A 25,792-nucleotide genomic window follows, 5' to 3' on the forward strand; every position below is an offset into this window, starting at 1 on the left:
TCAAAGCTTGAGGTTGTTGGATGGTTGGGGAGGTTCAATGGAAAAGAGGAAAGGGTTTTTCACTCTGAAATTCCTTTAAAATTCAGGGATTTTTGTGAAACGATTAGCATTGAATTACGGAGTCCATAAACTTCAAATGTTTTTCTCCAAAGGATGTATTGCAGAGTTAATGACTATTTACAAACTAATGCCTACAAAAATTATGAGTATCACCCAGGATTAAACCATTACAGCGAAATCATTTCCTCAACATATTTTTAAAGAGTTCACATTTGAAAAAGATATATATTGGATTGTTAAAAGTATATATACTTGATAAATTATGTAAGGGTAGTAAGGTTCTATTTTCATCCAATCTTTTACGGAGTTCACACATGTCTTGACTCAGCCCATACGTAGGAACACAATGGAATCATCGTAAATACCGGCACATGCATCTAACAGCCTCAGACACTAACCGGCCGGACATTTCCATCTTTCCTACAATCCTCAGGGGCTCAAGACATAGGAGCAGAAGCACAGGGCCACCACAGAAATGTGATAGCGATTTCTCCGCCTGGGGAGTTGTTTAATTTAATTAAAGGCCTCTGCTCGCTAACTCCCGGGACTGGGGTGTCATGTGTACCGTGAGGAGCGAAGGGTAAAGCCCAGGCGAGGGAAGACGGCCGACGGCCAAGCAGACGCCTCATCACGACTTGTTCCGGTGAACGTGCAAAGCAGTACAGTTTCAATTTTTCTGTTCCAAATGTATTATACTTCCCTTCACTCTATAAATGTCCCACCACCTCAGTGCCACTCCTCGAATATTTAAAAATTTAGTCACTTACCACATTCTAATATATATTTCAAGGGCTTTCTTCCACAGTTCAAGGGTGGATCAAGGGTTTTTCATGGGTCTGAAAAGCAATCGGGTCTTTCATATTCGGGATTAATAACAACACACAACAATTACTCTACGATATATTCTTCATCTACATGCTCCGTAACGCAAAAAAAATCTACAGTAATGATAACGGGATCGTATAAAAAATCTTGTCTACCTTTATAAGCGGCCGGGAGGGGGGAAAATGCCCACGTCCCCTCCTAAATCTATGTATCCCGGAGTTAAATGCAATCTCTTTGTTTTCATTACATACCTGTTATGTATCTTGGAAAAAAACTCTCAGGTCAGAAAGTTTACAATAGTTATATCAATGTTAAAAATTCAAAAAGGGGTCCGCAAAGTTATTGCTCTCAGTGGGACACCGTGAAAACTTTTTCTCAACGTGTACTGGTAAGGTTATATCTCGTCAAGATTAAAAAAAAAATGAGCTTGTCATGAAATTTATATTGTGCTCGTAGGCGAATTAATAGCACGAGACGATTCTGGCTCACGGTTAAAAAGTCGATGATATAATTTAAAATGCGCAAGAATAATAATTAGTATTGAAGGTACTGACAGTCTAAAAATGATAATTCCGAAGGCAGACCACTTTCTACTTATCCGCAAACGAAGCACCCCCGAAGTACACTATTTGCAATTTTCATCAACACAGATCCTTGGGGAATCTGAGCTCACGCTTAAGAGCCAGCTCGCAGAGTAGCAGAAATTACGACTGAGATTGTGATAAAGAAAGACGGGTAATTTCTTAATGCATCTCCAAGGTTTATGTCAGTGTGCGAGTCTTCCCCGTTTTAGGGTGGTCCAATTTTAAGAAAAGCATTCCGTTTGGGAATCTACCTCTCCTTTAAATTTAAAACTTGCATTTAAAGGGTAAAGTAGTAAGTCATTATAGTGTGATTCGTTTCGCATCACCATGAAATGCATCGATTTATAAGTATATCTTGGTTGATCGAATTACAAATATTTTTCGGCCAACTTTTCCGTCCAAAACATATAATACTTCTCTTGAGACAATACATTTTCTATCACCCGTATGTCACTCCACAAACATTTCACAATTTTAGCCAGTTACCACACTTTATTATGTATTTTATGACACTCTTCCGGAGTAAGATGCAATATCTTTATTTTGCATTACATCCCTGTCACATATCTAAAAAAAAAACTCTTAGATAGATAAGAAAGAACACAATAGGGAAATAAATGATTTCTCCATGGTAACCATTCAAAATGTTACAAATTATAATTGAGTTGAAAAAGGTATTATGTTCATTCAAACCAATTTAGTACACTCTTATTTGAGAACTGGTATGGGGTAGTTAAGGATAATACAAAATCTATAAACCAGAAAGAAATAATTCATATCCTCTTCCGAAGAATAGAAACTCATTCTAAATGTGAATGAATGAAAAAGAAAGATAGGTGGTATCGATATCACTTCCACACAGAAGTGATGACGATGAATGAAACCAAGCGTGTAAATCTAAGGGTGACCTATTTATAGGAATAAAAATTGGGTACGCCCCACCGATAGGGTTATTAGGAATAAAAATCTTACCAGCAAAATATTCCTCTCCATTTAATTGCCGGATGTACCTATTCGCCTCATCCCAGGATCCACTACTCCTCGCCAAATTATTTGACACTTCCCATTATATTCTAGGAATAGGGTGAGGAGACTTCCATTTCCAGGGCGAGATTTCCATTAACGCAGTACATTGAGGCAAAAATGGAGTTCTGAGAATTTAATAATGCTTTAAGCCAAATGCGACTATCACTAAAGTCATCATTAACTCTCGAAAAGATTTTAGCAGTAGGAATAGAAAACATATTTCACAATAGAAACGGTGACGCGTCGAGATGTCAAGTATTGAATTGCGCAGATGAAATCCATATTATTAGCTCGGTCAAAATAGACACTGATTCTTGCATTAATGCCCAACAAGCTGAAAATTTACATAAAAGTTAGGAATACCACTCTAATGAAATCCTGAAAAGTCCCCATCGATTCCGTGTGCGTAAAAAAATTTATTCAAGGCCAAAAGTCACAAAAATGGGTTTTTTGTGTAATCGTAAAATTAACCGTTTGACCAAAAAAATGTTTTAAAACTATTTTTGTGACCTGACCTTTGACCTTGAATTAAATTTTTTCCGCTCGCGCGATCGATGGGGACTTTTCATGATTTCATTTGAGTGGTATTCCTGACATTTCTGTACGTTTTCTTCTTGTTAGAAATTTACATGAGGGTATCCCTTTTTTTGGGCTAATTTGACTGGGCTATATACTAATGCTACATATTGTTGCTATGCGATCACCCGTCTCAATGATGAGATACTATATTTTATTGAAACCTAAAATATGACAAATAAGTTCCTCTTTCAATTGATCATCGTTAATTTTTCATTTTACCCGGCATATTATGCAATAAAAGAAGATTAAATTTAATTAAATCATTGTTTTGTACCAAAAAATACCAATTTGCTATTTACCTTGTTTACTGTTTTATTTTTTCTCCCAGATAATGTCTTGAAATCACTAGATATTCTCAATAAATAGGGTTTGTTTACCTAAATCATGAAAAGCACCAGCAGAATGGATAGGAGACATTGACCCTTAATTGAATTGTTTCTAGCCCAATTCAATTGCCAAACTCAATAGTAATGAGACAACGCAAATACTAAAACACTTCACGCTAGGTATGACCGGTAACACGTAGCAATGAAATGTTTTCCTCACCAGAGAAATATAATACCGTCATCAACATAATGCACAGATGGCCATTCAAAATATCACCAAATTTTTTCAAGAAAACAATTCAAACCAATTGAGAATGTCTCGTTATAAATATTAATGAATATATTTTCATATACATGCACCTTCCTTAAAATTCCCGATATCTCAGACTCGAAAATTCCGCATCGTGGATAATTATTCTGAACGAAACACAATCTATAATTGGCGAAAATAAGGTATAACGCTGAAATTTAAGCATTTTTACAAAATACTTCCGAAGCTCCATAGGATCGTGCCATCGTGCTCCATAGGATCGTTTTATATATCTTTCTACTCATTGTTTATTCGACTACAACAAGACATCATAAAAATCGTTTAAGCGTAAATGTTCAGCTTCTACGGTTGAAGGACGAAAGAAGAACACGCAAAAAACTATGAAAATGGTGAAACGGTCGTTTTCATCTTGTGAAGGGCAAAATCTTTCATTGGTGCACGTAATTGTATTTTACATAGAGAGGACGACATATTCGCATTACATAGAGTTTCTTAAAATTAAATTAAATTAATTTTTAATTTATATTAATTTAATAAAAATTAAATTTTAAGAAGCTCTCTGTCCCATTCTTTGATTTTGAAATGGATAAAATCTTCCGTCTTTCGACCATATAAGCTAAACCTTAACGCTTAAACATTTTTTAACGTTTTATTGTTGTAGTCGAATAAACAATGAGTAGAACGATACATAAAACGACCCAATGGAGCTTTAGCAGAATTTCGTGCAACTGCTTAAAATGCAGTGTTCTGCCTTTTTTGCGCCAATAGTAGTTACACAATAATAGGGTTGCATACAATAAGGTATTTTTACAATGCATGAGGGCCCGATGGGGGGCCCTTTGAAGGATACAACACACCGGGGCCGGAACCCAGTAATTCAATTGATACGCCCAGTCACCTGGGGAGGGGTGGGAATGGGAAGGAAAAAGGAAGGAGGCGCCTCCGCGATAGGAGCCCGTCGACGCCTCCGGGGAGAGGATAGGAGTTGAAGGTAGGGGATAAGGACAAACCCACGTTGCCATAGGGACAACAGGGCCTCTACTAGCGATACCATTACTTGGTTTGCCAACGAAATTGGCAGATTTTTCTATGAGGATAAAAAAATCCATAGATCATTTCGTTGGATAATTTACAATTGACTCATTGTGTGCAAACAAATCATCCAAACTGGATAAACGTGCGTAATTTCTTTATTTCCAAAATAATAATTGTTTTAAACGATTTTAATTTCTCCTGGTGAATACTATTGATGAATTCTTCCCGGGTTCTGCGCCAGGTTAATTCTGTCGTATAAGCTGACGTTTCGAGCCGCTGAATAATCTACCTTGGCCCATCGAGCGAAGTTAATAATAAGATAATGTAAGCATCTCAGCCGAGTTAGACCACCTTAAGCAAACATTTTTACGGAATGGCTATGGCACCAAGAAATTTTAAGGCCCTAAGTAGATCCAACATGAAACAAAAGAGTTGCCCGGATAAGCAGCCTGAAAAACCGCTGTCCAAAGCCTTCATCCCATATATGTCAACTATATCAGGTAAAATCCACCGAATTCTACGACGGTATAACATTGAAATCATCCATCTGCCACAACCTAAGTTAAGACGCTCTATGGTGAGGGCGAAAGATCCTATCGGCCTGAAGACACCAAGAGTTTATGGTATTCATAGTGAATACGGCAAAATATATGTGGGGGCCGAACGATTGAGACGAGGCTAAAAGAACACCGAAGATTTTTCAAATCAGCGCAACCAGAAAAGTCGGCCGTGGCGGAACACATCATTAATGAAGACCATGCTATTAAATGGGGACATACAAAAATAATTTTCCACGCACAACGTTACTGGGACCGCATAATTAATGAAGCCGTGTAGACCCGCCTCGATCCCAAAGATTTCAATCGGGGCACCGGCAATCATCTTAGCAATTCATGGAGACCTGTAATCAGCTGTATGAAATACATAACGGAAGAACATGTAGAATTTCAAAAGACCTGCAGCTAATCGGACGACACCTGAGCCGCATTGCTGCCCTAGGTAAACGGTCGTATTGGTTCAGTGTGAAATTGGACTTTCAAAGAGTAACACGGCCTTGAAGATGGGAGACAAGTCGTCTCTCGAAACGTCGGCTTATACGAAAGAATTAACCTGGCTGAGAACCCGAGAAGAATCAATTGTTTTCTTTGCCAAGCCTTTTGAAAGGGTAGATAGAACCACTTTCTTCGATTGTTTCTACGGGTAACTAATCAACCTGCAACAAATAAATACACATTCTGAAGACAATGGCAGAATACAATGACACTTTTGGAGAACACTCGCACTGAAGTCTTTATGTGCGAAGAAAAGATAAGCTGTCGGGAAGCCGCAAGAACACTCATAATGGATTTTTTTGTTTCTTTCATTTCAAAAAGCTTTTCGGAACGTCTGCTGATCCGTTTACCCTTCCGTTATCAGACACTCAGCGAAAAGAGGATAGAACGTCCCCAAGGAAAGAAGTATTTTTTTTCATGGCCCAAGAGAGAAAGCGTTTTGATCCGAGATGAAAAAGGTAACGAAGTATCGTTAAGGTTGGCACGAAAATGAAGGACAAAGTCTAAAGATAACAACTACTGCGATAGATACAACTGAAATTCCATCTGTACATTTACTGTTATTTTGGAAATGTCTTATTCCTCAAGTCATAAAGCCATCTTATCACCTGTAAATTAGTCAGGGAATGAATGCTATGTCTTCGCAAGACAGAAAGGTTAAAATGAATATTTTAATATTTATTGACTGATTTCTAAACCATGATAAACGTAAAAAAGAACTATGCTAATTACATTCGTGTCTAGTAACAATAAGAAACAATTTAGTAAACGAATGGACAGAAACATGCGAAGTATGACCCAAAAGACAGAAAATCTCCGTATAAGTTGAAGTGCGATGCCTATAGTACCAGTTGTATCTTCCAAACAGACCAACAGAGCTGCGTTAAACCAATCTTAGGAGTGATAACATACGATTATTTTAATTTTGATATAGATATAGCCAGATTCCACAAATTGAAACCTGATTTGCTTACAATTTTATGAAAAAATTGTGTACCTCATCAATCTACGGATTCCACATTTAAAAGGTAGGGTCAACGTGGAGAAATATCTTATCGAAACATAAGTGATTACTTCTAGACAGTGCCATAAATAAACAGAATGAATATTCGAATTGGTTGGCAGGCTCGTCTGTCTCAAATACTTCATTCCGAAGGGCTAGTTTTGATAGGTGACGGTAGAGCTCATCGCGTTCTAAGCCGCAGGGATATGAATTTTAGAATAATTCGTCCGAAAATGAATGAAACATTTTTAACAAGGGAGGGTGATGTCATCACATAAAATTTAACTTATAGCACCTTAACACATAGAAACCTTCTTGACTGTATAAACCCATTCTTAAAAAAAAAATATATATATATATACCACGAGCCGTGTTGAAACAAAGATGGAAAGTAAAATACCTTAAATGGGATGATGAAAAAATATTTTTTCCACCGGAAATAAAAATTTTCAATAATATTCGCATAAAAACTATTAAAAATGTCAGACAAAGAATCACAGACTTTTTCGATACCAAGATCATCGTTTGGCGATAAATTCTTTTTACCAACCCCCACCCCGCTTTCCTTCCGCTGAATTGAACTTCGTACATCCACCATGTTTTTGCAACTCCGGAATCTGCAACGCCAGTCGTGCAAATAAACGCCAACGACCAAGGCGGGCCAGAGAGAGGCGGCGATCAGCCATCACAGACATCCCTCGTCCTAAAAGCACTTTCAATGTGCGTAACTGCCCTTTCAAATCGCTTAGAACGCTCTAGCAAAGCATTTGCAGTGGCCAAATAGTACGGAAATCAATCTCTCTGAGAACAGACGTCTACAAATGCATTACCGACATAGGTGGAATGTTTTGCCATCCCTGCCTAACTCCATGCACCGACATAAAAAGATCAAGAGATTCGAAAAAATCGAAGAGCCAAAAAAAAGTTGTATAGACTTGGTGGAAATATATCACATAAGTTAGAGAAGACTCCAATAATAGTTAGGCATAGAGGCAAATACAGACTTCAAAATTCTTATAGAGATGCATACGTAAATAGCGTAACAATTACAGCTCTACAGTTTAAATATCACTGCGCTTGTATAAGCGGAAATAAGAATACCGTAATTATTATGCAACCATTGTAATTATATTTTATCGTGTCACTGCAGGCATAAAAAAACAAATAAGATGGGGTGAAATATCCTTTGAATCTGGATCATCAGCTTCGCATATTCACTGTCAGAAAAGTTATCTAAAATGTTATGTCAATGATAAATTGTAGCTAGTCATTTCACACTTAAGCGATGCACGATGGCTAACCAGCGCAGAACAAAAATATGTAGCTCCAAATCTGATCAGAAGCGATCGCCATAAAATTAGGCTTGCCTCATTGGAACCCAGTTTTATCAGAAAAAAATTTTGAATTTCACCTGAGCCTAAACGCAATTGAATTAAGCAGTTCACATAGTTAAATCTACTCTTATTTCATCGACTATAACTTCGACATGGTAAGCCGTGAAAACGATCATCGTTGACTAAGAATTAACATCTTATATTAAAATCTTTCCCAATAATATTCCAAAATTTAAGTAAAGACCGAATTGTTCTAAACTTGATTAATCTACGAATTAATGTCATCAATCATTATTTAGGAAGTACTGTGGCCAATAAGGTAGTTAAATATTTTTTCAGAGAAGGAAAAAACTTTAAATTTGGAATAAATGTTCATGCAAACTAAAGGTTTCAGGAAAACCCCAGCAAGGCTGACAAGCAACAGGACTGACTTCATTCAAGAATATAACTGCAGGCTATCCATAGAGGTTCCTGTAAGGAGTCCCCCAAAATTGCTCAAGGCGTGAAGATTCTAGAGAGGAAAAATAATTCACCTTGGCCGGAATGACTTTGGCTCAATGCTGAATCAGCCCTTAGCAAAGGAAGTAAAAAAGTAACGACACAGAAACTTGCAAAGAGTGTAATTTATTCATTGCATGTATGTATTTTACCCTCACTATACCATTTCATACTTTCACTAGGCAAACAATGAAAGATGGAAGAAACATATCTACCCTTGAATCACAATGTTTTAAATAACCGGACCATCATTTGCAGAGTACCAACGAAAATATTCTTAACGTAAAAATATTTATGCATATACGTATAGAATCCGCATGACAGATGCATGTACTCCAAACATCGAATGTTTTGGGTTGCCCGTTTACGTGGAGTGGTGACCCTGCTCCATAAAAATCTACTTTAAAGCCGTACACATACAAATAATCCACACCAGGCACCCACAGTTCAATTATCTTGGAAATCGCCAGCATCCCACGGTTGCATCATCGAGTCAACAATGACGAAAAACAAAAAAAAAGACGTCCTTCAGGTCCTGATGAAAAAATTCACGTATTTTTTATCCTTCCACCAATATTCCACCCTTGACCCCGTATAAGCGTACACCGCGGCAATGTGAGCTCAAAAAGCATCGCACGCATGCGGGTGACTGGTCTAAAAAATTAAAAAAAAATGAGAATGATTAAATAAAAGGATGCGTCCACTCCACTGCCATGGAAATTTTCTCGGGAAAGCGCGCTCTTGTTCGAAGCCCTACGCCATTTCTCCCTCAAACCCTCCCGCTTCCTGTAACTGTGGGCATTTTCCCTCCGGCCAACGTAATTGGTGACTCAAAGTGCTCACACACACACAGTGCAGAAGAAGACCTTGATCTACCTTCTTCTCTCCTCTCCCGACCTTTAACCATTACAACTTTATGTTCTTTTCAAGCAACATCATATATGTATACATTTTCAGCTCTATTCAGGAATGATTTGAACTAGGTATGTGATATTTTGTGCAGTAAAGTTTAATTACGAAATATGTAAGTGCCACAATAATAATTATTGACTAGAAAATTTTCATATTTTTTAAATGAAAAGACTTGAAATTCAATTTCTCCCGAAATCAGCTTTACTCATTTCGTGAGGTTATTTCGGCGATTTTTGAACATCCTCTACCTCTTAGTGAGAAATCGTGAGATTTGGCTCGAAGAAATCTAATCTAATTATTCAAAATACTAATTTTCAGTGAAAATAAGTTAATCAATGCTCCACAGCGTTGAATTACTGAAAAAAAAAGAATTTGTTTAATTCTTTTTATTTAAAATTTGTTAACACTGGTATTCAAGATTACTTAGATCGTTTTCTAGAATCAGTGATGAAATTGAGCAATCAAATAATTTAATGAGAACTGGTAATGAAATTGGTAAAAGAATATCCATTATCATTCAGTCAAGGTGAAAGAGAGATAAACGTTTTGCTCAATTAAACCTACTTTTCTCGCAATTTTGACACCTATTCTTGCGGGAAAAAAAATTACGTAATACTTTCCAGGACCCCCCTCTCCCCCATGTGAGATTGGGTGAGAATCGGTTTGACCCCCTTCCCCTCTAAACGCCCTACGTAATTAATGGATGCCCCCCAACGCCGCTGTGTAGGTACCCACGCTTCCGATGAATATTCCAGCTCATACTCCCCGAGAATGCGGGTCGCGGACGCTTTAATAACCAAACGGCGGCCTTCCGGCACAATAAATGCTCCCTGTCTGTGCACCTGGCGTATGCACGGCTACCGATCTAGTTCTAGCTGAACGCAATGCGAGATTACGCACTCATGAGATACCTGAGATCAGAAAGATTTCTCAAGAGGTTACGAGCGTAGGGTTAGCTTGGATACTGTAAACATCCTCCGTCCTTGGGCATATCTAACGTTATTTTTGATCTTAATTCCGTGTTTTCTGGTTAAAATAGATGTTAACAAACAAAGTTAACGATTTCTGTGTATCATGCTTCTTTATTATGCTGTTATCGCCGAAGAATCACTGATCTAGTCGCAATAACGACATTTTACTTAGCAAGAATGAATTTAACATCGATGTATTGCGTACAATAACCCAAAACCTATCTGGGTAAGGTTACTTCGCTTGTTCTAGTAGTAACAACCCCTCACTCATCTGTTCCATGCTTCCAAATAAACAGGTTTTGAAGTAAAACTGGTTGATTCACATGCGATCTGGAGATAATGTCCCATTATGAATGAAACCTTATTTAGATTCTGATAAAATAAAAAATCTGGTAAAACCTGCACAGCGTCTTTCATTCATGAGCTCTCTATTGTAATATGAGGAGTCGGAAGACGAGAATAGGATTTTGAAATGAAAGAAAAGGGACTAGGCCTTGCTCGTAATTGAAAAAGTCTACCATGACAACAATTCTCCATTATAGTCGACTTGGAGATGGGAGACAGGCTGGGTGTCTCGAAAAATTAAATCCATGTAAAGCCATCTTAACCGGTATGATACTTATATATTAATTCATATTTTAAGAAGGCCCATTCCCACCTTTAATGGCGACGGCGAAAACCGCCTGCCTGGTAAATTCTACCAACCTAATGGTCGCGGGTTTAAAACATGCCTGAGAAGTTAATCTGCCCTCGGTGCAAAAAGTATTTTCACTGTTTTGAGGACTTTCTTGAAAGAAAGGAAATTAATTCCAAAAGTATGATTGACATACTAAACAAAAACGGCATTTCACCAGATGCTCATTGTGTTCGCTGGAAAATTAACGTTTCAACCTCGAGGCACTTGGAGGAAAGCGAGCGATATCGATGTCAAACGCTATAGCGATACAAGGTAAAAGCTTGGGAATGGAAAACCCTTTCATTCAAGTTCCGCGATATCGTAAGGTCTTATTCATTTCGTGTACCATTACTCTGCCCCTGTTCGCCCTAAATTATTCATTACCTGCATCTCTAGTCACTCCAAAATTTTTATACTTAATAGTCTATCCTTTAGGGCCATTTAGTATATTCATGCAGCATTTTCTTGCACTCATTCTCAAATACTCGTGTCTTATACGCGTTTTTCTTAGCTTCAGGGAGTCGTGGGGGCTCTTTCTTGCCTTCCTTCACATTTTCAATGGCGCATTAAGCCTAAATTGAACGTGGACCACTCAAAATAACATGCCATACGATAGATTGATAATCAACGCTGATGATACTTCAAAAAAATATTATCTCTTGCTGCATTGACTTCCATAGCCAGAACGAGATCTTTATCAACAACGATAGAATCAAACCATATCATAATTTATTTTGGGCAAACGTCATGGAACTTGATTTGCGGAAAAAGGAAGTGAAATTCAGAGGAAAGTTTAAGGTAATGATTGAAGAGTATTTTATACATTTTCATTACTGAAAAACTTGAAGTTAAGTCAATAAAAATTAACTTCAGTGTAATATATTTTTAGGTGAGATTGATAGATGGTAAATCTTTATTTAAATGAGAGGTTAGTAGTAAATGAAGATTCACCTGGATAAGATAACATTTTATCACATATATGAAGCTAGTGTAAATAATAGGATGATATTCTTTGAGGAAGACGGCATACAAAAGAAAGTACCTTCGGAAGTATGAGCGTTAAAATGCATAACATCAAAGCACATGCATGGAGCTGGATTCAATACAACCTCGGAAACTAGGTCACTGAATAAGTAGACCAAGATTAGAGAGAAATTCGGGTTTCAAATATTGGGTGAGATCATGAAAGAAAGATTTTTGAGGAAAAACCGCAATGATAGACAGATTAACAATAAGTTGGTGTATTATTTCGAGGCGTTTACTGAGAAAAAGATGTGCCATCATCAGTGGTAGTTTTCACACCTACGTATTTCTTCTCTTTCACATCCTTCTTTACTTGTTCCACATATTTTGTTCGAAATTTTCCCTACCCGATTTTGGTATCTTCTTGTCCCCCAAGGATTGAGATGGTTGTCTACATAAAAATATTGAAAGGCAAAGAAAGGAAAGATCTTTCAAGGATCAGTAGAAATGGCGCTTATCTTTAAAAATAAAAAACAACTGAATAAATAGGATTTCGCGGAAATGTAAATGGTAAATAAAATTATTATGCCCTACAATTAGGTGTACGCGTAAGGACCATCTGCAGGTAAAATATTGATATGACTAAATAGTAGCATGAGTGAATAGTGATCTTTTACGATACCTATCAGGCAGAGAAACCTTAGCCACAACACATTGACTCATCAAAAACTTGCAAAATTTGCAAAGTGCAAGTAAATAACAGAGATTAATGATTATCTCAATGTCATCTCAGAGGACTTACACCCATCACGGTTGGATAAAAATTAACTGAGTTAAAACAAAATTCCCCAATGCTTGAATAAACCTCACTGATAAATATCAAACGCGATACTTTGTAAAAACAAGATTCACTTTCTCCATGCATCTTATTAGCAACAGATAAACAATGTAATGATGCGTCAATAAAAAGAGAAATTAACTCTAACTGTCGCCATATTTGAGGAATTTTGATGCTACTTAGGTATTGTGATTTGAAAAAGAACATTAAATATGATGCATCTTATTTTTCGACAGGAGGATGAATACCGCATGCCGAAGGCAACCTGCAGGAAATGAGGCATCGTAACTAAACAACAAAGCTACTGCTTAGTTACTCCGGAGGTGAGTAAAAACATTATTTAATTTTGACAGCTTGACTTCAAGTTTTTTCTATAAACAATATGCAAAGTGAATAAATAATACTAAAATTGTATGCTATTGGATAACTCATCGAGCCAAGAACTTTCCCTAAGAAATTGCTGACTGAGCATCTGAAAAGAAAAAAATGACCTCAGCAAGCGTTTACTGTATTCTCTAATATTTAAGATTTTGTTCGTGTATAAATTTAAAGGCATGAGAATTTGTTTCTAAACTTTGTCACTCTAATTCCAAACAAATACCATCGCCAAACTGATTCAGCTTTAGTAATGAACAGCACCCTCTCTAAATTTTATGCAATCCTTGGGATGCCAGTACTTGCCATAGCATCGCTTCAGAATAGTCGACCGAGAATTCGGACACACAAGCGCTTCCCTTTAATCCTATTTTCAGTCCACTTCATATCCTACGCTCTTGAACCGCAATTCCAACCAATCTGTTTAGCTCTACAACGACAATAATCCTTCCTACTTCAACAAGATGCGCATTGATGCCTGCTTAAACGAAGGCCAGATGGAGTGGCGTATGATTTGGTATAGGTAAACATAATCGATTGAATTTTAGATGGCAATGAGAGTGACGATAAATTGGAGGAACATCACAGAAGGATATTTATAAATATGAATTTCATTAATGAATAAAATAAATGAATCTGAAAATAATTTTGTTGGAGTTTCCGAAGGTATATACGCCAAAAATAATAAACTCTGAACTACTTTTCGAACGATTGCGAACGATTGCATTACTCCTTCACCTGATATAATAATATGACGAAAACAACTAAATAAATAGCAGTACTTTTATAAAGTCATGGAATAAAAATTTTGTTCATAATTGATTTCATATTTTCTTTCTACGCAAAATCTCATTACAAGATATATTTTTAAATTAATTGCATGTCATTAATACAGCACAGTTTTTCTCTATAATATTTAGCCTACACATCCAGATCAAGGGAAACGCCCTAATGGATACGTATCATATGGTCATGATAATTCTATACAAGGTTCTAACTAAAACTCACAAAAAACTAATTCATCCAATTTATAACACAGCAAAATATTCTATACCACATTTTCTCTAGATGTGACCTTGGACCTCCGCTTCCAAAATTAAGCAAAATTATTCGCACCGTTGCCTCTGCTGATATTTCTGGAGCCACGTTAATTTTTAGCAACTTAAACCCGGGTGGGAAACGACCAAGCTACATTTAACGTAGGTATTTGTTTCAAATTCCTGAGTCATTCACAAGTAGTCAGAAGACCTCCATTCAAATCATGGCAAGCGTTCGTAATGAAAGTCTTCATATCCTGGCCCAGCACCGCAGAATAGGTCATCACCCCCTCATTCATGTCATCTATTGAGACGAAAACGCCATTATGTATTGAGTTGTTGATGTTCATGAACTTATTGGGTCTGAAACAGAAGAACAATGTGGAAAACAGTTACGGAAAATTTCTTGATCTTGTTCTTACTAATGTGGCCGAGAGTAATATTGAGGTGATTCGCTGTACGTTGCCAGTGATTAAAGAAGATCACTATCACCCAGCAGTAACCGCTCATTATGTCTGTGGTATTAAAAAAAAAACAAAAGATGATTTTGCCAATTCATATAACTTTAAAAGAGGTAACTACTTGAAATTATATGAGGAGCTGCGGAGTAAAGATTGGAACGCAATTTCATCTACTAGTGATGTCGATATTGGTTTGGAAATGTTTTACAGTTACCTAAATGAAGCGATTGATATATCTATTCCAAAATGTAAAATATTAAAGTACAAGTATCCTTCGTGGTACAATTACGAGGTAATTAAAAAAATAAAGAAGAAAGATAGACATAGACTACTGTTCAAGAAAACTGGGTCAAGTTATCACAAATCAAAATACAATACTTTGAGAATAGAAGTTAGAGAAGATATTAATAAAGCTCTAAGTGTTCACTTGGAAAATATCAAATATGAAGTTGTCAACGGGAACTATAGTAGTTTTTGGAAATTTGTGAGAAAAAATAAGGCTAGTGGTCATATCCCTGAAGTGCTTACACTAAATGGTTGTGAATTTGCCTCACCAAGAGAAATAGTTAATGCATTTAAAGAATATTTTATGTCTGTTTATGTTACTCAAGTAGATCCCTCTAAGATAAAGTATGCTAATGAAACCCTTGCCCAAAACAATGATAATATAATCATTATTAGTATTAGCATGGATGAAGTGCTTGAAGCAATCCAAAGTTTAGATACCAAAAAATCTATTGGTCCTGACAATATCCCTACGTATATTGTGAAAGGCTGTAAAGAGATCTTAGCTCAACCTTTATGTCAGTTGTTTAATAACTCTTTAAAAAGTGGGGTATTTCCCACAAAATGGAAAACTGCCAAGGTGTGTCCTATTTTTAAAAAGGGAGAACGAAACGACATAAAAAATTATAGGCCTATAAGTATATTGTCTGTTTTTTCAAAAATATTTGAGGGTATTTTATGTAAGCGTATTAACTTTCTATTAAAAAATCGGATAAGTGATACACAACACGGCTTTATAGCTAATAGGTCAGTAACGACCAACCTAGCTATCTTAACTGATTATGTTATGAATTCCATGGATAGCGGTTCTCAGGTGGATGCAGTCTACCTAGACTTTAAAAAAGCCTTTGATACTGTACAACATAACATATTGCTAAGCAAACTGAAAAGTATTGGCATTGCAGGCTCTTTGTTAACTCTTTTGAGTTCATTTCTAAATGAAAGAAAACAATACGTAGTGTATCGAAACGTGGTGTCTGACAAATACTCTGTTGTATCTGGTGTGCCTCAAGGCTCGAACCTGGGTCCACTTCTGTTTTTGATATTTGTTAATGACTTGCCACAATGTATCCATCATTCAAGATGCCTAATGTTTGCAGATGATGTTAAAATATATAGAAAGGTGAACAACTTACAACATTGTCTCCAGATACAGTCAGATTTAAACAGTCTAGTCACCTGGTCTCATGAAAATGGTCTATTTTTTAATGTTGATAAGTGTTTTGTTTTATCTTTTTCACGGAGAAAAAATGTAATCAAATGCAATTACCATATGGAAGAATCCAAATTGAATAGGACTAACGAATGGAAGGATCTAGGGGTCACCTTTGATAGCAAAATGTATTTCACCACACATATATTGAATATTAGCATAACTGCATGTAAACTTTTGGGCTTTATACACCGTATGTCAAAATATTTTGACTCTGAGATGGTACTTAAGACATTGTATTACTCTTATGTAAGAAGTAAGTTGGAATATGGGTCAGTTATTTGGAATCCCTATTTAAAGAAACATATTGTACTGCTAGAGCAAGTTCAAAAGAGATTTTTAAGATTTCTATATTTTGTATTATATCATGTGTATCCGCTTTTCGAGAATTATGTCTGTTATAGTGATTTGTTAAGAGTATTTGGTCTCCATACCCTGCAAAATAGAAGAACCATAAACGACCTGCTATTTCTGCATGATGTCATTAATAAGGGTCAATGTTATGAATTGCTTAAGGAAATAAAAATAATAGTACCAAATGTTAATAGCCGGTTCAAAAGAACATTTTACATATCTAAGGTTAAAACAAATTATTGTTCCAATACGCCAATACGAAGGATCTGTGTACTATATAACAAAACCTTCAATGATTTAGACCTGTATCAAAAGAAAAACTGCTTTTTAAAAGATGTTAAGAATATGTTTCGCGACTGTGATAGTATTTAGTTAATATTTTTACCATTTGTTATCATGATTGTTACTTTTTTTGTGGCTGTGACCAATTTATTTTCTATTTTTTGTAGTTATAATCATGTATTGTTCGCCCTATAATTATGTACATGTTGGGCGAACATTAAACATAATAAATAAATAAATAAATAAATAAATAAATCACCTGTTGCTGTCGTGGAAGAACTCGTAGTAGCCAGAAATAGGAAGATCATAGTTTTAATTCATCAAAAGTTAAACATTATTTTTTCCTCGTAAAGTAAAGATAAGTGAAAATAAAGTAAAGATGATAAAGATATTTTATTTCATTCTTGACAACAATTACTGAGAAGGAAATAATGCCAAAAAATGGAAAAAAGGGCCTATTTTTAGTTCATTATTTAAGAAAAAGTCAAAGTTTTCCGCAGGAAAAAAAAACATTTTTGGAGGGGAATAACTGGTTTTTACACTCGCAAAAGCAACGTTATGTGCAAAATTTTTAATTTTTAGCCAAACAAATAACTTATTTTCAATGTTTTGGTAAATAGGCACAAAAACGGACCGGAACGCCTAACCTCATATAAACTGCTGTCCCATATATTCGATATATTGCCTAAATATTCGTGCCTTGATGTCGGAATGAAGAAAAGAAGACTTATTAGATTTTAACCTAAATACTGATCGTTTATGTGTCTAAATAAACAATCATGACGAAGAGAAGAAATATTATAAACATGATTATAAAAATCTGAGAGCAGATAAAAAACTATTTAAATATCCCTCGCGAGCCTCCACGATTGGAAACGTGTTTTCAGGTTAAGAAGAGGTGAGAGGTGTGATAAAGAAGATATGCGCTGAGATGGAATTATGTGGTATTGTGGGATATCTGTTTCCAGCGCTTAAAAATAAGATATCTTAACGTTTTGGGCAATTTCTTCAACTAGTGGGAAAAATCATACCAATTAGTGGCCCGCTGGATTGGCCGTCTTTTTGCCAGAGAAAACTTATGGTAATTCTCATATTAGGCTTTATTCAAGCTGATACGTTTCAAATATTTGCTAGTACTCATTTTCCTGTTGCGCAAATAGCTATAATTTATTGCATTAATAAAAATTTGATAAGATATCATATCGAGAAAATAAAATCGAAATAAGAAACTTAATGATGATAATTACAAACGTGGTTCTTAAGGTTTGAAAAATTAGAATCAAAAACTTTTAAATGAAATGACTCTTCACCAGTTATTACTCAGTTATTACCAGTCAGTGGCAATGTCCGGGAACAGATAATCACAGTGCCCATTACAAATCTAAGCTCATGACTCAACAATCCCACCAATGACTCATTGCACTGACTGACTGACATCGCACTGGCCTAATTTTTCGGTTGCCAAGCGCGGTGAAAATGCATTTCGATTGGAAGCAGGTTTCGAGCATAAGATGGAGCGAAACGAAACAAGATGGGAGGCTGGGTCGAATATTCATTTTGTGGTGTTCTGCCCGTCGGCAGGTCCCCTGCGCCAATGCTGTCTCCATTCTCTCCTGTTTCCGGCCATCTCCTTGAAGTCTCCATATCTTCTAATTTTTATGTTGTCAATGAACTTCAGCCTTCTCTTTCCCCATTTTCTGACCCCTTCCACCGTTACCTCCATAGCTACTTTCAAAATTCCATTCCATCTCATCAAATTTCCCAGCCAGTTACCCTTCCTTTTATTTATTTTGTCCATCAACGTTCTTTTCTCTTCTATCCTTTTTAACACTTGCTCATTCCTAGCTTGATCCGTCCACCGTATTCCCTCCATCTTCCTCCAAAACCACATCTCAAACGCCCCAATCCTGTCCCTGTATCTCTTCCCTATCGTCCAAGTCTGACATCTATATATAAACACACCCCACACGTAGCATTTCACCAATCTATTCCTCAATTTTAATTCCAGTGCCTTGTTACACAAGTATCTTTTCTTCTTCTTGAAAACGTCTTTCGCCATTCCTATCCTTCTTTTTATTCCTCCTATAATTTTCCAGTCTTCAGTTAACAAAGTTCCCAAGTAGCTGTAGCTTCTCACATTCCGTGTTTCACCTTCTTTTGTCTTCACCCTCATTTCATCTACATTTCTCACTTTTATCACTTTAGTCTTCTTAACGTTTATTTTCATTCCATATGTTACCATTCCTCCCTCCAACGCTGTTACCAATATCTGAAATGACTCCGTGTCCTAAAACCACCATATCATCAGCAAATGTAATGCATCATATTTTTACTCCACCAATACTTATTCCCTCTTCTCTTTCATCCAATGTCACACTTATCATGTCTTCAACATACATATTGAACAGAGTTGGTGACAAACAACATCCTTGCCCTAACCCTCTACCTGGGTCGGGTGATCGTGCTAAAACTAATGCATAAACAAAACGCTCATAGTTTCGCTGCGAATGGGAGCATCGTAAACCCTTTTTGAGAGGGTAAAAATGGTTCCACGGGGATCCAGAATAAAATTTCGCGAGCCCTTAAAAAAAAAAACGAATGTGACATCCATCCATTCTTCGAAGCGCTAAGGCCGTCCGAAAAAAAAGGAAAACGCGGGGGATAAGTGCTCTTTCGCTGGGGCATTGTCGAACGATGACGTAGCCCACGTCCCACTTCCCTCTTTGTTCTTGTCCGATATTGAGGGAGGGAGGATATATTCACGGAATAACAAAAAGGGGGATGAAGAGAAAAAAAGCAGGGTAATACGGTCATCCCGAACGTGGCTCTCACAGGCTGATAACCCCGGCGGAAGATTTGGCAGACGACGCGTTTGATGAAGGGGAGCGATCCATGCGGGGCAAACATGGATGGGCTTTAGGAGGTATTTCGGTTACTGACCGTAATCGTATCAAAGAAAGTACTTTTCCTATATGTTATCATTAAAAATCATTTTTTCCATCATATGGGATATCTATTGGGGTAAAAAAAATCAAATTGATAAACAGAAAAATTGAATAAACCCATCCGAATATTTTTAATTATCCACATTTCCCAGAAATACAAGGAAACCGGTGCGCCTTTCTTATTAATTTATTCCCATGCCACTGAATACAACACATATTGGCCATTTTACATCGGGGTGTTCAAAAAATTTAACAAATACACGTTCAAGAACAACCACACCCTGGATAGAGGTTATTTACCCAGGCGGGACTCAAACCCGCGACCTCTTGTTTGGCAGATGAGGACTTACCCCGCCCCCAACTTCTACGTCATTTGACTTCAATTACAGCAAAATTTGCTAATAACTCAAAATTTATTCTGATGACGATCAAAATGTTTGTGTTTTTCATGATTCATAGGCTGCGAAAATAAATATATAAGTTTGTTATGAGAAATGCATATATGTGTATCCTAACATTAGTAAACACAACATTAACACTTGAAGGAATATTCCCTTAAAAACATACATGCAAAATAGGGATTTCCAAATGAAAATTTCAGAAAACAAAGTTTTTAAAGGCATTTACTGAGCCCGTCAGTCCAAGAGACAAATATATACAAGTTGGAGAGCAATTTAAAAATTTTCTTGAATATGATACAAACCAAATTTTGCAAAAAAAAAAAAAAAAAAAAACTTTAAGGAGGTATAATTATGACTGGGTGATTCGAAAGAAATATTTTTGTGTGCGCTACTAAAACATTTATGCCTACAAAAGCGTGGTACATGTATCGTGGTTAAAAATCAAACTAATGGTAAACAGAATGGGGATGACTGAATACCTATATGAGTGAATTATTACTTAAACGATCCTTTAAAGCTCACCGTGGGGCAACTACAGGGTACTAACTTGACGGCCTATGAATTACCGCCGTCATTGGAAAATGACTCCAAAAATTTTGGCGAGCTAAAGAATAATTTTGGCCAGGATTACTATGCTTTGTCACATTGTCAATTTTCGGTTAAAATAATCGTCTCCGAACATCTTTAAATATACCAAATCTATCATTTCAGCTTTTCTCCAGGAATTAATACGTTACAATACTCATTCACAGAAATAAAATGGAAAAAACGCCTGCAGTATCTCCAAGCTATACATGAAAACTATTCAATTCTGTATTTTTTAAGGTAAGGGCCACCTAACCACGTATGACTCGAACCCGTGCCCTTAGGTACGGTGGACGACGACTTATCCCTGACACCACCGAAGCCTATTTCCATATTCACTCAAGTATCAACACTCCAGCTATGATTGTACAAGCACCATCATGAATGCTTGAAGCATATTGCAGATTTTCACAATTTCCTGGAAGAATAACAAGGAAAGTCTATTATTTAGGCCTTCAATGGAATACAACAAGAAAATTTGCATGTCTAACACATGCAAGTACTTCGACTTGCAGTGGAACCACCTTATAATGAATTCCCATAAAATACCATGAAATGAAATAAACCATTTCACTGACTGCGCGACTCATGAAGTAGGTCGTTTTCGTTATCTGAGTACCTACGTATGCATGTTCCTCCAACTGAGGCAGCCTAATCACAGCATTAAGCTTTAGGTACATAACTATACGAATGAATAGGAGACAGAAGGTTTGGGTAGAGCGAGCACTGAGTGGAGGTAAAAATCCGTGAGGAGGATAGAACCAAAAGTAACAGAGGGAAGGGAAAGACGAGTATATTATTGTAGTAAGCCTCATGGGATTCGAATCGTCGATTCCAATTTGGGAGCGGAGGCAGGCGGAAGTAATTTGCAAAATTCGCCATGTTAATTTACCAAAACGAGTAGAAAAATCAAACAAAAAATAGGAGAAATTCCGATTTCTGGGGCAAACAATCATGCAAAAAATTGTAAAAATTCAGATGCCAAAATTGTTCCAACAAACAGAAAATAAGATAATTGAAAATGAATTTAAGCCTTTACACATAATTAGTGTTTTACTTATACACCAACAAGCACATTGGAAACAAAAACATTGGAAAGTGCTTTCTGCGGTAAATAGGAACACGGCCGGAATATGAATTCGATGTATCCATGATTACAATTCAGGTGCTTCGCAGCTAATGCAGTCATAAACGAGGTCTCGCTTTATTTATATATTTCCTATATTTGAAAAAATATTTGTTTCATAAGAGCTCCGATTTCAAGCAAAATATTTAAATCTCTGGAAAAAAAATCTGCTAGATAATTTTGCCCATCGCATAAGCTAAAATTTTAAACTTCGACTAACGTTGCTTCTGTTTCAGCGTCTCAAGTACATCACCAACACAAGTCCTATAATCCATACATATTTAACTCCCATTATTGCTGTTTACGGAACAGGATTTAACGAAGTGATTCTACCAATATCCTCTCACGTACACCCAAATTAGTGATTGCGCAAGCATAATTGGAAACAGGATCTAGGGAATTTTACTGCCTTAAGCTTCGAATTTACCTAATGCGCTTTTAGCAAAGCCATATTTGCCGATTAGCTTGACCATTTGTAATCCGAATGTGTTCGTTTTCCTAATCTAAATCATGATTCCAATACCGAAGTATTATTTGGATTCGACGCAAGGCTTATTTATCTATTCCTTCTCTTGAACTCCATTTCCAGTTTTCAAAACAAACTTGCAGCGCATTTGCTTCTTGCAGAAAATTTTTTGATGTCAATTGTATGTAACACTAAGTTTTATTGTGAAACTGTCTAAGTTGAAGTGCAATTATACTTAATTGAGTCATCATTATGGCAAGGCTAAATATAAACTTTGAGCCGTAGAATCCACATGAGAGCAATCTCAACTTAAACCATCAATGGTTAATACCAGTGGTGGTGTGTTCATTTGAGATTTGTAAAAATGACTTCTCTAGTATCACTTTTTTCCACATTGTAATTATTTGCAGAGTGCTATCACGGAAATTAGATACGGCCAATTAATCCTGTTCATTATTACGGAGGCTTCCGCGGTTAGTTGATTGGTGATGGTTTTCCGGGTTTACACCGCGTTGATACGGGTAGTGCTTCAAAAAAATGCCACAAAATCCACATTATGTCATCCGAAAATGGTCGAAACATGCAACCAAAAGCTTATTTGAAATCTCTAATATACCACTGGATCTGCAGGAGACTTATGAAGCTTTCCGATTAACCTGCCATCGTCGTACCACCTTCACTTAATGGGATGTCATCATGTAAAGACGTTACAATCTTAGAAAGTACGCGGTATCAACGCGGTGTAAACCCGGAAAACCATCACCAATCCTGTTCATTGTCTGGAATGTGGATATAGTATTATGTAAAAGAAGCGAACCAAAATATAATATAGTGAATTGGAATAAAACAGCAAAACGTTTCGCATTTATTTTTTAAACGTTTAAATTGTAAAAAATATATTGATCAGCAGAACACTCCATGAATTTGGAGGCATCATTTTTGAACTGGAGGTTACTAACGAACGTCCTGAAGAGAAAAAGAACAAGAAATGAGGGAAAATCTCACACAAGACAAACAAACCAAATATAAAAATAAACTACGCAATATATTTTCAAATTTCTCAACAACGAATGTTACAAACCAATATTAAAAAATGACAACCCTTACATTTGAAAAACAGTAAAATTCGGTATTTTGCAACGATTCAAGCTTGTACGAAAGGGATTTAAGGTCATGAAGGGAAGTTGATTCTCCGTGAGTCAAGAAAAGGAGGAGAAATTAGGTGAGGTTTTGCTTCCCTAGGGGTCCAAGACCGGGGAATTAGGTAACAGGGAGATTTCATCGTCGATGAATGACTGATTCCCATCAACCGATTTCTGGAGAATTATTCTCGTCATTTTCCGGATTTACTGGAACTCCAGGAAACTGGAACTCCTGGAAAATCGTAAATGCGCCAACATGGAGGGGTAGTGCTTCAAAAAAATGCCACAAAATCCACATTATGTCATCCGAAAATGGTCGAAACATACAACCAAAAGCTCTAATATACACTAATATACTACTGGATCAGCAGGAGACTTATGAAGCTTTCCGATTAACCTGCCATCGTCGTACCACCTTCACTTAATGGGATGTCATCATGTAAAGACGTTACGATTTTAGAAAGTACCCTACATCTCTCCATAAACACAAAGTATAAATATATCTTTAAACGTTATGTTTTTAATCTAAAAGGTTTTCATTTATAAGAAAGACCGTAGTTATGGGTCCTCTGTGGATAACTAGATCCCTCCAAATAAACTATTGAGAAATGAACCCTTAGTTGTTCAAAGATTTAATATTAGCAACACCAACTGACTTTACAGCTATCTAAATTAAATTGGTTCGAACATCTCTCACAAAGGTTATCCATCATCAAGTTTAAACAACATTCATTTACGGAGCCATGAAAGGGGACTCCAGCTTAATTTGAGCAAATGCACGGCGGTACATTTTTTTGTGTAAATCGTCCAACTATAACCATTTTTCATGCTGTGGATGGTATTAACATAAAGCCAATAGACGAAGTGAAGTACCTGTGAGTTACGACAACTTCGATCCTCTCGTAAAGAACGCATATATAAGGAATATTTAGCAAGGCATAGCCCTGAAGAAGTTAGGATACGTAAGGCGTATTGTTGGAAGATTTTCGGATGAGAAAGTAAAAGAGAGGTGCTATTTCGCACTTGTCCGACCGCACCTTGAATATGCAGCGAACATATGGCATCCGGTACAAAAATACTTAATCTGTGGTCTGAATAAAATTCAAAGAAAAGTTGCGCGATTCGTCAAAAACTGCTGCGGGCGTGCAGACAGCGTTATCCAGATGTTAAGCAATTTAGGCTTGAAACCGCTAGAGACTCGGACTTTGCGCGCTAGGCTTTTAGATTGCTTGAACAATTGAGAAAAGATATCTTTAGGAGCGACAAGGAGAACATAATGTAAGAGCCCCACTATATTTTCAGGTCCGATAGAAGCGATACATTAAGAGAGATATTTTTCTGAACGGATAAATATACGAATTCGTTTTTCCCTCGAACAATAAAGGACTTTAATAAATGCTAATCGTAATTTTCTTTGAACATTTGCTTTTTATATGAAGACGGCTTGTGTCCTAACACCCCCTGCTACACGCCTTTTTAGGAGGCTTGTGTGTTAGATGCATACATAGATGAAAGGTTATATAAATGGACTTCTCTAACGATTTATCGGTATCAGATCAAATGATACTAATAATGAAACCCGAAATAAAAATGCATCCGTAGTTATTTCAATACGCACGAAGGATGAAATTTGCCGAGAAACAAATCTTTTGGCTTAGCAAGGATTCGAAACCGGATCTTCCGTTTGCCAGTCAGGTATGCTGCCTGTTACACCACCAAGCCATCCTCTTCCAATGTGAATCTCAGACTGGGTTAACCGACCCGCTACGGGGAGATCCGGGTTCGAATCCCGGTTGAGCCAAATGATTTTTTTCATGGCGAATTTCATTCTTGGTATGTATTGCACCGTACGCGTCATTGCGTACAAATTCATATTTCTATGCGGTGGTTTGACTTGTTTCAACATTGTACGGTATAACTAATCTTCATGAATTATATTTGTTCCCTGTGCTTTTGCGGGTAATGGTGACCTAGCTCCAATTATTATAGCCTTTTGCAAATCTAATTCCTCTTTTTGGGAATGATTAAGTACCATTCCAAGGCATTTTACTCATACGGGGTAAGATTGTTCTTTTTGCTCTCTCTGTCTTTTAGCATTCAATACGGAAATTGCCACATAAAAGAGGTCATAAACCTGTATGAACTTTAGGCATCCAATAGTAATCTT

At 36.7% G+C, this 25,792-nt stretch overlaps 1 protein-coding gene across 2 annotated transcripts in view; it reads left to right on the forward strand.

Moving 5' to 3' along the window:
- Window positions 1-25,792, forward strand: part of LOC124158979 (diuretic hormone receptor-like) — a 532,792-nt gene that overhangs the window by 92,936 nt on the left and 414,064 nt on the right. For both annotated transcript variants that reach the window (XM_046534429.1, XM_046534430.1), the window contains exon 2: window positions 13,190-13,276. The gene's annotated coding sequence lies outside the window, so the exon portion shown is untranslated. The remainder of the gene's footprint in view (window positions 1-13,189; window positions 13,277-25,792) is intronic.

Source organism: Ischnura elegans, chromosome 5, assembly GCF_921293095.1.
Source record: "Ischnura elegans chromosome 5, ioIscEleg1.1, whole genome shotgun sequence".
NCBI lineage: Eukaryota > Metazoa > Arthropoda > Insecta > Odonata > Coenagrionidae > Ischnura > Ischnura elegans.